Consider the following 15,714-nt stretch of genomic DNA (forward strand, 5'->3'; position numbering starts at 1 on the left):
CCAAGATGGTAAGTTGAGTAAGTGCTGAAAAGAGGTAAAACCATCTTCCCTCTATTGCTACTAACGTGCGTGTGTATTAGTTGGTTAGTCACGTCCAACTCTTTGTGACCCCATGGACTATATAGCCTGCCATGCTCTTCTGCCCATGGAATTCTCCAGGCAAAAATACTAGAGTGGGTAACCATTCTCTGCTCCAGAGGATCTTCCTGACCCAGGGATTGAAACCAGGTCTCCTGCATTGCAGGCAGATTCTTTACCATCCAAGCCACCAGGGAAGCCCTTGTTAATATCACACAAAAGCATTTTCCTTTGTTTTGAATTTATTTCTTAGGAGAATTTCTGGAAGTGGGATGATTTGGTCAAGTATGTATGTTTAGAGTTTTTGTTAACCATATTTACATGTTAACTTGCAAATGTAGGGTGCTACTTGAAAAATCCTGAAGTGTTATAGACATGTAGAGGCTATTCAGTGTCACGGAAAGCGCAAAGACAGGAATTTGCTTTCACATGCTGCTGCTGCTGCTGCTAAGTTACTTTAGTCATGTCCGACTCTGTGTGACCCCATAGACAGCAGCCCACCAGGCTCCCCCGTCCCTGGGATTCTCCAGGCAAGAACGCTGGAGTGGGTTGCCATTTCTTTCTCCAGTACGGCTTTCACATGAGATAGTGCCAAATCACTCTCCCACGTCTCTCTTCCAGTAAAACACAATACTAATGAATTACTTTTGGAAGAAAATTTCAAAGCATTACGGAATACTCGATTGCTTCTTTGAGCATAAATTGAAGTCTTCTAATCACTACATTAGTTTCCTGTAAAACTGAAGTCAGCAGTGACCTCTTCCCCATTTCGTAGAAAAGAAAACCAATGAAGACAGTGGTTAGGTAACATCAATATGGTTCTCATAATATGTGCCATGAGAACTACATATAGTTATCCAGTCATCGTTCAAGTAAATAAATGATTGAGTGCTTTTTAATAGGTGACCCATGGAAAAAACACCAGTAAAATGAATGGATGAAGAGTGTATTACCCAAATTAGGGGAGAGTGGGCAGAATGAATTTACTCACATAGACCTCCTGTTCTTTTCTCTCTCTCTCTTTTTTTTTTTTGGATTATGTTTTATTCACTATGCATTATCATAATTTGCTAATTTAAAAGCATGGCTGTTGCTTGTGGCACAGATGGAATCAGGTGAATTTTCAATGGCTTCCATGAAAAAAAAAAGGTGTGCTTTTGCAAAATATCTAGTGAGATATAGGCAATATCTAGTGAGATATATGTGGGAGCCTGTACTTGCTTGCAAGAACTGATTGTGTTATTCCAGAAAATTTCCAAACCAGTTGTTAAACAGTCACTATTAAAAATTAAATTCTATAAATCCCAGTTCAATAATTTATATTAAAAATAAATGTAATATTCAAAAATCTTATTACTCCTGATTATTTACAATATTTTTCTGTCATCTGTGCTTTTGAAGTTATCATCTCCAATTTATCTGTGTGATAGAAATATTATAATGATGTGATATATATATTATATCAATATATCATATAATGATGCTATGAAACATCTGTATTCAGTGATATCATGTTCATCACTTGAAATCGGACCCGATAGGGGTATTTATACCACAAAATTGGCAAATGCTATAAATCAAACTCCACCCTTTTTTCTTTTCCTTTGAGAAAAATCTATTAAATAAACATTTACCAGCATATTGCTTAGGAAATGTATAAAATACAACCATGGCAACTTGGCAATATGTGTCAAGAGCTATCCAAATGCTCATACACTTTGATCCATTAATTCTACCTCTGGGAATTTATTCTAAATAAATAATTCAAAGAAGGAAAAAAGTAACATGCATGAACTGTATTGTTCATTATGTATTGTTATTATGAAACTGTATTGTTATTAGGACAGAATGATCCAAAAATAGCCTAAATAATAACCAAAAGTGATCTGGCAGCACTAATACCTGTGCAATATTTATAGTCTTAAAGGTCATCATTAACAGTAGCTATGAAAATATATTTGATATGGTGTTAAATTAGAAAATCAGGATTACAGTTTTCATGTCACATTCTGGTTTTGTTATGAATAAGGATGAAATGTGAACACCAAAAAATAAAGCATTTATGTTAGAATGGTGAGATACTAGAATTTTGTTTTTAGTTCATGTATTGTAGGAGTGGTGTGTGCCTTAAAAATGCGGAGAAAGACTGTAAATAAGCGGTTTTAAGTAGTCTTAATATTTAAGGGCAAGGCTAAGAGGAGTTTTGTGGGCCAGATGGGGCTTGCTTTTGACATGCAAATATGTGCTGTGAACCCCAGGTAGAGTAAATGGTGTTAGGATCCAGGCAGTCTGAAGTGGTGGATGCTAAGGAGGTTTCCTTAGGGCAGCTCTGGAAGAAAGAAGCCACTGGCTGCCTATGGAGATTGAGGAAGAGCCCAGAGAAAAGCTACTGTCAAAGGCAAGAGAGAGGGAAGAAGATTTCTTAGGAAAAGACAAAGAGATGCTGATCTCAGAGGCAAGTCAGATGAGTATGAAAGTAGTTCCATTTAGATCTCAAAACAATAGGGCTCAAATCAGGAAGAAAATGATTCTTGTAAATCATGGGTTCTCTAATCTCAGCTGGATGGATGGGGGATGTATTAACAAAAGCAGCTTTTACCACCATGGATTCTGATCCAATTGGTCTGGAGGTTGGCAGGAATATTTTTAACTAGTCCTCTGGCCTCATAAAGATTCTGAAACAAATGGTCTGCAGATCATACTTTGAGAAATGCTAATGGATTAAAGGTGATAGTTTGGGTTGGCTTAGAGAATGTGCGCGCGCGCGTGTGTGTGTGTGTGTGTGTGTGTGTGTGTGTGTGTGTTTGGGAGCAAGCCTACTAATACCTTGAGGCTTAGGATCAAAAAGAGGAGTGACAACAGAGAAAGCCCCAAAGGGACAAACTATTGTGTTGAATCTATAGAAACAAACTAAAACCAGAAGGCCACACTCGTGATACCCCTTAAAGGGGAATGTAGATTATGCCGTAAAATTCCCTTCTACAGGCATTTGGACCAACTGAAAGCAGCTATGAGCAGGGGATCTACAAGAAGGAAGCACAGAGAAAAATGGTCAAATGGAGAATTGAAGACCCATGAATATTCTATTTCAAATCATTGGGAAGTGATCATCAAGCATAAACCTGGAGGAGAATACACATTGCCGTCTTTAGAAAATGTTTGAGCTGTAGTGTATAATAATATCACATTTAAGAGGTAAAGAAAGCCTGATGTTTGATGAAATGTAGTATTTTATATAGAGAACTATAGCCCTCAAAGTAATAACATCAGACATGCGCCATAATAACAACGTATGTATCACAAAATAAACATATTGAAGTAAATGCATTGCAGTAGCAGAAGCCATTGGTACTGAGATTATTGATTTCACCTGGCTTTAAAACTTTAGTGACAGTAATAAGCTCTCAAATCATCTTTAATATTTTGTTTTTTTTCTACTTTATGCTGAAAATTCTTCAATTAAAAAAAATATTTCACATTCCCTATCGTCGGGGCACTAGTCTCTCAGGATGTTCATGAATTCCTCTGAGAATCTGATGAGAACCAAAGACCATATCCCTGAGAAAAAAGCCCATGTATAGAAACTGCATATTTGTCATACACTTTTAGGAGATTTAGGGATATCCTTTAGAGTGCATCCCTGGTGGCTCAGATGGTAAAGAATCTGCCTGCAATGCAGGAGAGCCGGGTTTGATCCCTGGGTCAGGAAGATCTCCTGTAGAAGGGAATGGCAACCCACCCTAGTATTTTTGTCTGGAGAATTCCATCGGACAGAGGAGCCTGGTGGGCTACAGTCCATGGGGTTGCAAAGAGTCGGACATGACTGAGCAACTAACATTCAGAGTGCATCCATGGAAGATCAGTAGTCCAGATGCCTCATATTAAGAAATCCTGCTCAGAGACTGTCAATGCAACAGAGGAGGCCTTGCAGAAGTTGCAAAAATCCTGGTCATTGCTGATGTTGGACTTAGCTGCTAGAGAGAAAAATTGATAGTAAAAAGAGGACAAGAGGGCAGGTACACATGTAGTTTTATAGCACTGGATCCTTAAGCTGGGTAAACATGTGGGGCTAGAGCTGGTTCTTGTCAGAGTATATATGACCAATGTTCTAAGTCCTTAATTCTAAATTCTCTTATGTGAGGCCAAGATCAGTAGCCATTCTGGAAAATAGTCTCTAAGATTCTACTTTAATGTCTTACTGACTGTCGTGTGGTACCTACTTGGCACAAGAAATGCAGGCAGGTTTTGAATACCGATCTAGCCAACTCCAGAGTGTAGCGAGTGGTGCTCAGTGAGTACTGGATACCCAGCCAGGCTACTTTTAGAGGCAAAAGGCATTATTAGCTTGTGTGTAATGTGATCACTTCGGAGTGTGAAATGTTGGTTTTCCTATCTGAAGCTGAACATCTGTTAGGGCCCTGATTTTGGAGATAGTACTTTTCCTGTGTAGCCTCTAGACCACAGAAGCCCAGTTGGCCATCTTCCATTAATGGGTATCTGACTTGCAATTTGGGGAAGTAGGTGTTTTTGGTTGAAAGTTCATGCCTTTGTTAATGTACTGTCCACTTGGACAGTGATAGGGACTTAGGCAGGGTATGGAGATTTACCCCAAATTCATCTGTTTAAACTGGTCAACTCTGTTGAAAGTGATAATGAGATGCAGGAGACTTGAGAGTGGGGGAGATACAGTATGGGGAGGGGAATTGCACCATCTTCAACCCTCCAGAGATAAAGTATATACAATTGGCTTAACAAATTGTGAAATTAGTGAAATTGTGATATTGAATCAGGCTTCTCTTGGTTTGGCATAATGTAAGGATTATATGTCTTTCTTTGAGGTAGAATAGGAAAATCTGTAACAAATACCAATATATATTTAAGTAAGTCGTGTACTTCACCTTCTACAACCATTTTAATTATTACAAACGTATGACTACAGCTCCTGCCAATGTCAACTCAGTGTATTCAATGTGTTTTTTGATGTATTCTGTGTATTTTATTATTATTATTTTTGGCCATGACCACAGTGTGCAGGATACAAGTTCCCTGACTAGGGATTGAAACTGTGCCCTCTGCATTGGGAGCATAGAATGTTAGCCACTGTACTGCCAGGGAAGTCCTTATTAAATGTATTTTAATTTAATACTTTTGCATGTGTGCCTGGTCAGTCGCTTCAGTTGTGTGTGACTCTTTGTGACTCAGTGGACTGTAGCCTGCCAGGCTCCCCTGTCCAAAGGATTCTCTAGGCAAGAATACTGGAATGGGTTTCCATGCCCTCCTCCAGGGAATCTTCCTGACCCAGGGATTGAACCCAAGTCTCCTGCATCTTCTGCATTGCAGGTGGATTTTTTTTACCTACTGAGCTACCTGGGAAGGCCCTAATACATTTAATGCATTTAAATAATAATATTGCATATAGAATTCTCAGTTAGAGCTCAGAAAACAAAAATATCCCACGTGCTCCAAAGGCCACTGGCAAACTCTTCTTCCCCTTTTCTCCTGCAGATTGCTTCCCCTGCTTCAGCATTCTGCCTAGCAACCTAATTGCTGATGTGGGAAACTGACTGACATTTGTCTTTTTCTCCATACTTTTCCTTTCTTTTCAGAGGCTCCTTTGAAAAGTAGAATCCCCACTTTTCCTTTGTTTTCCCTAGTGCTATTCCAGGTGCCTCCTTCTTAAGCACTAAAAAAAAATAATAATAAATACACATATCTTATCATGAAGCTTTTTCTCAGTTGCCACAAAAAATTCTACCTGTCTTTGTTCCAATCTTGAGCTGAAAATGATCTCAACCATGATTAAGAAGTATAAGAATGCCTGTGATTAATCCTTCTAACAAAGGAGGGCCATGTATTGGGATTCAAATTTAAATAATGTAAGACCATTGTCATCTGCTGCAAATACCCTTAAAGAGTTCAGAAATCCCTTTGGTATATTTTTATGGGGGGATAAAACCTGACTTTCCTTGAGCTCCAATAACTTTGGACTATAACTTGCTGTAATTTATATCGATAGTCATTCACTCACTCTCTCTCTTCCTCTGGCTATAATAAGGAAGTAGAAGAGGGTGTTGGACATATATACAGGAAATAGGAGGGGAAAGGCAGAAAAACCTTACATGTTGACAGTACCACAATTTCCTACATTTGTTGATATGACAAATGATACTGTCACTCTATTCCTAGGCACAAACTATCTGGTAATATTAGAAATATCTGTAATGATGTTGACTTTATAATGGGCTTCCCTGATGGCTCAGAGGTAAAGAATCTACCTGCCATTTCAGGAGACATGGGTTCCATCCCTGGGTTGGGAAGGTCCCTTGGAGAAGGAAAATACTAACACATATTTGTAAAAAATGTAGCATATGCTTTTAATCTAAATATACATGTATATATTTTATTTATGAGTACTTAGGTTTTCACGTATTAAAAACACCGTCATGCTAGTGCTTTCCCTCCAAGATGTGCAGAAACTGTAGAAAGGCGCTTGAACGTTGCTTCTTAACATAAGAGAAATATAGCTGATGATTAAATGGATCACTTGAATTAATGATGGGCAAGCAACTTTGCTGACTCCCATAGGTATCTTTTCTTCCTTTTTGTTCTCTACATCTCAGGAAAAGAGATTTCAAGATGTAGATTATGGCAATGTTTCTATTAAATTCTAGAGCCATGAAAACACACAGGCAGTTTTGGCATCGTGACAGGGAAGTTCTACGTAAAACTTGGACCAAACGTTGAAAACCCAAACCAATAGTTTTGGATTTCCCCAAGGGCTACCCATTTGATATGTCATCCAGGAAAGACCCAACACACACAAATATGGAAGGAAAAACAAAAGTTTTGTCTTCCAACAGGGGCTAGACTCTTGTGGTTTTCAGTTTAGAAACTAAATTGTGCAACTGCACTCAAGAAGAAAAGTCACCAGCCTTTTCAGCTTAAGCTCATATTCAACTTTTTCTTCCGACCTGTGACCAGTCAATCTTATGAAGTTATATTATCTTGAAGCTCCCTCGGATTTATTGTTCTTTTCTTTAGAGGGCTGAAGTGATCATATTTAAAATTTTTCCTACATTTACCCTGTTTGGAGTTTTCAGTATTAGTGCTCCTTTATATATTTGGTCATGACTGGTTTTATTTCTCAACAGGTATGTATTTCATTATTTTACCTACCGATTATAATTGCTTGTTTCTTTTGCCGATTTTGCAAGTGCTTAATGATTCTTATATACTAGATCTTTAACAAAGTAATTACAAAAATGTAGGGTAAATAACAAAGCAAATTCACTTGCCTTCAAAGAGTTTGATGAACTCTTTGAGTTCATCAGAGTTTGTTTAAGAGTTTGATGAACTTTTAAATTATTATCAAGTTTTTCCTTTTCCTATAAAATAAAGGCCAAAGTACAATTTATAAATAATATCTCCAGTCAGGGAAAAAGGATTCACATGGTGAATCCTTCTATTCACCATGTAATATGCTCTGTTCTAACTTATTATTTTAAATTACTTTAGGCGGCTATGGAAAGGCCATTCTTTTAAGAAAAATTGCAAGTAACTGGGCAGTCTGAAGGAATAGCCTTAAAATGTCCTATCCTGTGACTGCTTCTAAGAATTGATCCTAAGAAAACAGCAAGTGTTTTACTATAAAAGCAAAGCTTTTCAACACAGTAATTTTTTGAAGAATGTTTAATAGGTGAGAAAAAAATCAGAGTTTAAAATCATATATTTTTATTTAAAAAGGCTTATATATTCTTACATGAATTCAGAATATGAAGTAGATAAACCAGTATGTTAAAAGTTATCATCTAGTGTATGATAAAATTATATATGGTTTTTATGTTTCCTATATTTTCTGTGATTTGCATATATTATTTTTATAATAAAAAGGAAAAAATCTTTTTAAAAGAAAGTCAATTTATGGGGTGAGGTTAATAGTGAAACTAGTAAAATGATTTTGATGTGAGAATTATTTTGACATCTTGAAGAAAACCTAGTGCTTGATAGTCCTAAGCCTATAATTAAATTTTATCTTTTAAGATTTAAATGATCTTTAGCTTTAAAGGGATTTCAAGTTTCTTTTATCTTGAACCTTGAAAATCACTTTTATGAGAGATTTTGGAGTTATTAAATAGGTTTGATTTATGTTTTTAAAATAAGAGAATTAGCTTTAACTAGTATCAGAATTTAAGTAAAATATATGATATTCAAATGATGAATATAGATGTTTATCTAAAAGTTTTTTAACACGGGAAAAGATTCCCAGAGGGATCCTTTAAGAAGCACATATTCCTTATGTTTCTTAAATATTTAATTTAGAAATAATTGACTTTTCAAATATTTTGAAAGACCTACTAGGCAAATCATTTGTTATAAAGTAGCAAAATTAACTTGTAGCCTTTCATGACCATTTTTCTGCACAGTAACAGATATCTTAAAGTTTATTAGTTTCAAATGCTAAATATTATTTCAAATGCTTTAACATTTATTTGAAAAGTTGATAAGTGAAGGAAAGCATTTTCCTTTAAAACATGAACAAAATCTCCTGTTTGACTGCATAATATTTCTGATCACATTTTTGTTTGCTTTTGTTTGTGCTTCTCTCTGGCTTTGGTTTAACAGTAATTCATGGTTATGTTAGACAAGTTATGGTTCATGAGACACACAACATATCAGTTAGCAGAGCTTTCAGCTGCAAGTTGCACGATACCTAACAATAGCTTACAAAAAAAATGGATTCATTTCTCCCTCATAGCCAGAAGTCTGGAGGTCTATGTTCCTGCCCCTGGTTCAGGGCTCAATGATAGTGCCTCTGCAGTTTTCCTGTGTGTCATCATAGCTGCAAGATGAGAGATCTTGTGCCTCCATTAAGCCGTAGAGTTGGGTGACGGGAAAAAGGAGGCTGATCTGGCAGTGGCTGCTGCATTTTCTAGGAAAACAATAGTTTTCCCAGAGATCTCCTCAACAGATATCAACTATCTTGTCATTGCTAGGATTGGGTTACATGCCCAGCCCAGTTGTGAGGAGGGTGAGGAAACAGGAAGTAGAATTGTTACATAATTGTCTTAGGCTATGCATTCCCAACAGGGAGGCAAGTGGGGAGTGTAGTAGGATGAGGTATGGGTAGGGGTGGGGTGAGGGTAGATGGGATGATGATGATGATAACTCCTATGGGGGAGAATTGTTTATTGGTGAGGAGGAGGGGCAGAAAAAAGATATTACTCTTTTTATGTATAAAGCACAGGTATGCTTGCCATACACAGAGTACGTTTATGATATTAAATTTTAATGAGTGGCATGATTAGGAAAAAAGTGTCTAAAAATGCTTTGAGGCAAATGATAATGAAAAAAAGGTTGAGAAATGGTGACTTAGGCCAAGCCTGGTCCATTGCCTAAGGTCTTGCACATTGTCTTGCAACAAAATTGAATTCTATTTTTAGGAAAATATTATTGATATATTTGGCTACACCATGTCTTAGTTCCGACATGCAGGTTCTTTGATCTTCCTTGCGGCATATGGAGTCTTTAGTTGTAGCATATGGAGTTTAATTTCCTAACTAGAGATTGAACCCAGGCCCCTTGCATTGGGAGTGTGTAGTCTTAGCCATTGGGCTACCAGGGAAGCCCTGGATTCTATTATTAATGACAAAGAGAGGCTCGGATATTAAGTAGAAAACTAACAATGCCTGCCACAGATAATGTCATAAATTAAATTAAGGAACAACTTACATTATCTTGTAATTGGTGATCTTTTCTCACTGGATTGGCAATTTCCTAAGAATGGGAACTGTGTTCTATTCATCTTTGTATATTAGTATATAGACCCCCCAATATATATATTTTGTATGTTGAGTGGAAAAACCATTTTACTTGTTTTAAAGCTGGACCAATCACCCTAGGCAGTAATTTGAACTTATTTCCCCACCCAAAAGCCTTCAGTAGCTTTCAGTTTCTTACGGGCGCAAGGTCTACCTTCTCATTCTCTTTTCCTATCATTTCCTCAGTTCTGGTCTAGGGTCCAGGCATGCTGATCCACTTTGTTCTTAAGCACATATTTGCTCTCAGTCCTCTGTGCTTTTGCACAGGCCAATCCCTTTCTTGTTACCCTTCCAGATCCTCTCCCCTTGGGACTCTAGTCTAGGTCACTTCCCCTGGGAATCCTTAGGCAGTTCCACTTGCCCAGAAGACCTTTTCCTTCATCTCCAACCTTTTTAATCCTTCTCCTCAAAACCTAGTTTAAGCCCTGCTTTCTTGCAAGTTCTTTTTTTTTAATTAAAAAAATTAAAAAATTGGAGGGTAATTGCTTTACAATGTCGTGTTGGTTTTTGCCATACAACAACGTGAATCAGCCATAATGAGAAGGAAATGGCAACACTTGCCTAGAGAATCCCATGGAGAGAGGAGCCTGGTGGGCTACAGTCCATGAGGTCGCAAGCCTCATATATATATATGGGCTTCCCTCATGGCTCAGTTGGTAAGTCATCTGCCTGCAATGCAGGAGGCCCAGGTTCAATTCCTGGGTTGAGAAGATCTCCTGGAGAAGGAAATGGCAACCCACTCAAGTATTCTTGCCTGGAGAACCCCATGGACAGGGGAGCCTGGCAGGCTACAGTCCTCGGAATCACAAGAGTCCAACATGACTTAGCGACTAAACCACCAACTACCACCACCATATATATATATATCCCTTCCCTTTGCAAGTTGTTTACAGTGCCCCCAGCCCAGGCACATTTCCATCCTTTTTTCTTTTTTTCCCCCGTCCTTCCTTCTTTTTCTTTTTTAAAAAATAATTCCAATTCTTTTAAAATCCTATAGTGTTTATGATCTGTTTCACTCTTTGGTGTACTTAATTAATTGTGTGTGTGTGTGTGTGCACACGCGTGCGTGCATGCGTGCACATGTGTGCTCAGTCCTGTCCAATTCTTGCGGCCCCATGGACTGTACCCTGCTAGGTTCCGCTGTCCATGGAATTTTCCAGGCAAGAATACTGGAGCAGGTTGCCATTTCCTAATGCAATAGATCTTCCTGACCTAGGGATCGAAACTGTGTCTTACATCTCCTACACTGGCAGGAGAATTCTTTACCACTGTGCCACTTGGGAAACCCCAATTAAGTAATTAAGTGTAGTGGTGAAGAACTCACCTGCCAATGCAGGAGACGTAAGAGACTCAGGTTCTGACCCTGGATCGGGAAGATCCCCTGGAGAAGGAAATGGCAACACTTTCCTAGAGAATCCCATGGAGAGAGGCGCCTGGTGGGCTACAGTCCATGAGGTCACAGAGAGTCAGACACAACTGAAGTAGCCTAGCACACACGCACGTAATGTCTTTAATGTTAGTTACCTGACTCGGGCATCTATATCTTGTCTTCACAATGGGCTAAATTCCAGGAGAGCAGGGAATCTCTCACAATGTCCACTGTAGTGCTGTGCTTCTAGAAAGCAATTGGTAAAAGCTGGTTATAATAGCTAAAAGTGACAAACATCAATAGATGAGAGCCAGTAAGTAGCTGGACGTGGTTTTCTTTGCAGTGCTAAAACCCACTGTACACTATTTGTGTTTTAACATAAATAACCAACATCGTGGGGATTCACTTATAAGAGACAAGCCTAAAGGCCAGATTTAGGAGCTGGAAACGGTTCACTAGCTTGATTCTGCCTTCCATTTCCTGATCTTCTCTGCATGAGAGAATTGGAGGTGTGGAGGCAGGGTGTAAAGCTCAGGGTTTTAGAGTTAAGCAGGGTCAAGTTATTTAATTTCTCTGGCTCTCAGTCATCACATTTGTAAAATGGGGATAGTACTGTTTTCCTTGTGGGACTGTCGTGAGGATAAAACGAGGTCAGATATGAAGGTGCTTGCCTCAGGCACCATGGCACTCAATAAATGGAGCTGTGGATGGCTTGGTTTATCCACCTGATGCTTCAGGGGCAATATATCTTTGTTTTACTGAGTTTCCCTCTTAGCATTCCCCTGAAGAGAAATAGTCACTTAGGTATACTTATTTAAAAGGTATTTCTACTTAAGGAGTTGGAATATAAGTGGTATCTACATTTCATAACATTTCAAGCTGGAATGAAACCCTCCTATCTTATACTCAATGAAAGAAGCACCTAGAGGTGAGTGGTTACTTCTGGTTACAAGGCCAATGACAGAGATGAAATTGAACCCAAATATCCTGACTCCTGATTAGGGCTTTCGCCTCTAGACTAGGATTTTGTTTTGGGGGGACAATTTTGTGTGTGTGTGTGTGTTATGTGTGTGAGCCAAAGCTGCTTCACATGTAAACTGGGGATATTAATATAATAATTATATTTTCCAGATTGTGAAGGTAAAATGAAAAGCTGTATGGGAATGCTGTACTTAGCTGTGTAACACTGTTTTTCCAATTTGACTGCTTCTGATGACTCGTACTTTGAAAATTGCCTCCCTGGTTCTTCCCAGACCTATTGAATGTGAATGTCCCCGTGAGGTGCCCAGGAAAACATTTTAAACAAATTCTGATTTTGAGGATGCTCGCATTTGGGGATCTCTGACTTCATGTCCTGGACATTGATCAGTTTATCTGTAAACTGAGGGAATTCTCTGGTGGTACAGTGGTTAGGACTAGGTGCTTCACTGCTGTGGCTCTGGCTTCAATCCCTGGTTGGGGAGTTAAGATCCTACGTGGCATGACCAAAGGAAAAAATTTTTTTAATCTGTAAATTGAGAATAATGATACTTCCCAGGGCTAATGGTATATCACATCACTGTGGGGCAAGTGCAGTGAATAAATACCAAGTGTTTCTTTAATACTGTAGTCAGTATTATATTATACTGAGACTCCAATACTTTGGCCACCTCATGCGAAGAGTTGACTCATTGGAAAAGACCCTGATGCTGGGGAGGATTGGGGGCAGGAGGAGAAGGGGACGACAGAGGATGAGATGGCTGGATGGCATCACTGACTCAATGGACATGAGTTTAAGTAAACTCTGGGAGTTGGTGATGGACAGGGAGGCCTGGCGTGCTGCGATTCATGGGGTCACAAAGAGTCGGACACGACTGAGCGACTGAACTGATAATACTAAATACTTGCAGCGTTTAGTACAATGCCCAGCACGTAGTTAGAGTGCAGTACATATTGGAGGAATGAGCACATGAATGGTGTTATTGAGAATTGAGATCAATGACACTTCAGATTATCAGTCTGCAGACAGTACAGGAGACTGGTAGGCCACCAGTGCTATTCCAGTTTAGGAAGCGCCTGTATATAGAAGGGAATGACCCACAGAATGGGATTAATGACCAATAAAAGATATCGTCCAGTGTCTTAACTCTCTTTGTATACAGTTTTTGCTTTTTTGTGAAAATTTCTCCTCCTCCAACCAAAAGTGGCTTTGACGATAGAATAAGACTTGAACACATTCTTATAAATATGAAAACTGTAAAAAGGGCTTTACCTTCCAAGGATATTTGCGTTCCAACAAAGCACTGAACCTCTGGAGAAAGGGCTGTTTCAATGGTGGAAGGATGCGCAGCAGGGAGGGGAATTCCCATCACCCAGATGTCCCCTGTGGAGGCGGTACCTTCTGGTAAGGCTGTCCTCTGAAGGGCACGGACTGGGCCTGCTATACGAGCTGATTGGGAAGCCCACGTGTCAGACTTTCTTTCGGGGGATCCTTATCATCAGGATGGCAGCTACTACTGATAGACTGGGAAGCTGCTTCCTTTGCCATCTCCTTGTGGCTCACTGAGCTGGGCCTCTGGATGATCCCAGATGGAGAATTGTGCTGGGGAGATCTTACAACATGCTTCTGAATTACTGTCCTCCTTAAAAAGGAGGAGCCCAGAACTGTCAGTTCTACGCACGAGAAGCAGTGATGACTCCTAGTTGAAAAGACACTGGAATACAGCCTGGAGAATATCATTAAAAGGAGAAGATGGGATAACAGATCTTGCATGTGGCACAGAAAGGAAGTCCTCTGTCTCTTTCTGTGCCCCATGATGCAAAAAGAAAAAAGAAATTACCTACTGATAGTTAACTCTGTGGTAGTCAAGTTTCCTGGGACTTTAGAAAAATAACAAGTGTGGGGAATTCCCTTGCAGACCAGTGATTAGGACTCGTGCTCTCACTGCCAAGGGCTGGGGTTCAGTCCCTGGTTGGGGAACTAAAATCCCACAAGCTGATTGGTGCAACAAAAAGTTAAAAAAAATTAGCAAGCATGAACTTCACTCTTCTAGTTCCTGATTGTACACATACACGCACATGTGCACTGGGCTAGTCCAGCTTCATAGGAAATGGAATACTGAAGAGTTCATGAGGAGGTTTGTGAATTTAATCTTACAAGGTAAGCACTTTGGGCATGATAAACCCCAAAGAAGTGTTCTGATGGATGTCTGCATGAGATACGTGAGTGTTGTAAGATACAGACATAATGTACAAGTGAAGAGGTGGTTAGAGGAAGATGGAATGAATTTAGGGGATTACCTTCTGTTGCATTTCAGTTCACTTTGGAATTATGAATTTGAGACATTGGCTAATGCTGATATCCTGGGGTTTCTTTTGGAAACTTACTATTGTCTCTTGTAAGTAATTTCAAGTAGGCTTGTATCATTAAGGCAAGACTTGGGTAGCCCAGTACAAGAAGATGACTAGACAGTCATCTCCTGAGAAGATGCATTCATACGAAGAGATATCGACCAGAAAAAAGAGAGTGGTGACCCATGGAAACGTACAAAACAAGCAAGTCTGAGAATTGTACTCTGGCAGTGACCTTCCATGCATTGCCAAAGAACAGAGAATCGCAGCTAACAGACTTCCTGTATTAGGATCCATTCACACGACTATGTTCTTCCCTGGTGGCTCAGACAGTAAAGCATCTGCCTGCAATCCAGAAGACCGGGGTTTGATCCCTGGATCGAGAAGATACCCTGGAGAAGGAAATGGCAACCCACTCCAGTAATCTTGCCTAGAAAATCCCACGGATGGAAGAGCCTGGTAGGCTACAGTCCATAGGGTCACAAAGAGTCAGACACTACTGAGAGACTTCACTTACACTTTCACAAGACCATAGAGATGAAGTGAGCCTTAGGCTAAAGCATGCCCTTGACCTTTCTGATACTCAGTAACAAAAGGAAATACATTCCCATAAATCCTAACAGTGGTAGTCATCTCTATTACACAAAAAGCCTCTTTCCCTAGAATCTGAGTTCCCCCCTGAGAGATTTTTCTTCGATGTTGAGCAGGGCAGTCTGCACAATCCACACTTCACTGGAATATTCCAAAGTGTGTGTTTGTTTGCTTGCTTTGTTTTTACGTGAGTGGTATCTGAAAGAGGAATGAGGAGTTCCAGACTGAGTAAGAAAGGAACTTACAGACTCAGTGAGACCTGCTTATCTGACAGATGAGGTGACTGTGGTGGGGGAGGGGAGGTCCTGGACTGGTTCCGGATCATTTCATTAGTCTGAGTCTGACCCAGGATCTGGGTCTCCTGTGTGATACTTTCTTGAAAGTGACTACAGTATCTGGTGATACTAGCAAATGCTATTTCTATCCAGGAAGATGCGTTTATGTTTGCAAGATGCATTTATATTTTCTTTTACAGAGTCATGAGTTACTTTTACAACTCCCAAGACCTGGGTTCAATCCCTGGGTCGG

General features: G+C 39.5%; 1 protein-coding gene across 4 annotated transcripts in view; it reads left to right on the forward strand.

The window, feature by feature from the left end:
* The window catches only part of RHOH (ras homolog family member H), a 48,104-nt gene that overhangs the window by 10,375 nt on the left and 22,015 nt on the right, over nucleotides 1-15,714 (forward strand). The window contains exon 1 of one of the 4 annotated variants that reach the window (XM_005207896.5): nucleotides 1,154-7,229. The gene's annotated coding sequence lies outside the window, so the exon portion shown is untranslated. 4 annotated transcript variants of the gene reach the window in all.

This window comes from Bos taurus, chromosome 6 (assembly GCF_002263795.3).
Source record: "Bos taurus isolate L1 Dominette 01449 registration number 42190680 breed Hereford chromosome 6, ARS-UCD2.0, whole genome shotgun sequence".
In the NCBI taxonomy this organism is placed as follows: domain Eukaryota; kingdom Metazoa; phylum Chordata; class Mammalia; order Artiodactyla; family Bovidae; genus Bos; species Bos taurus.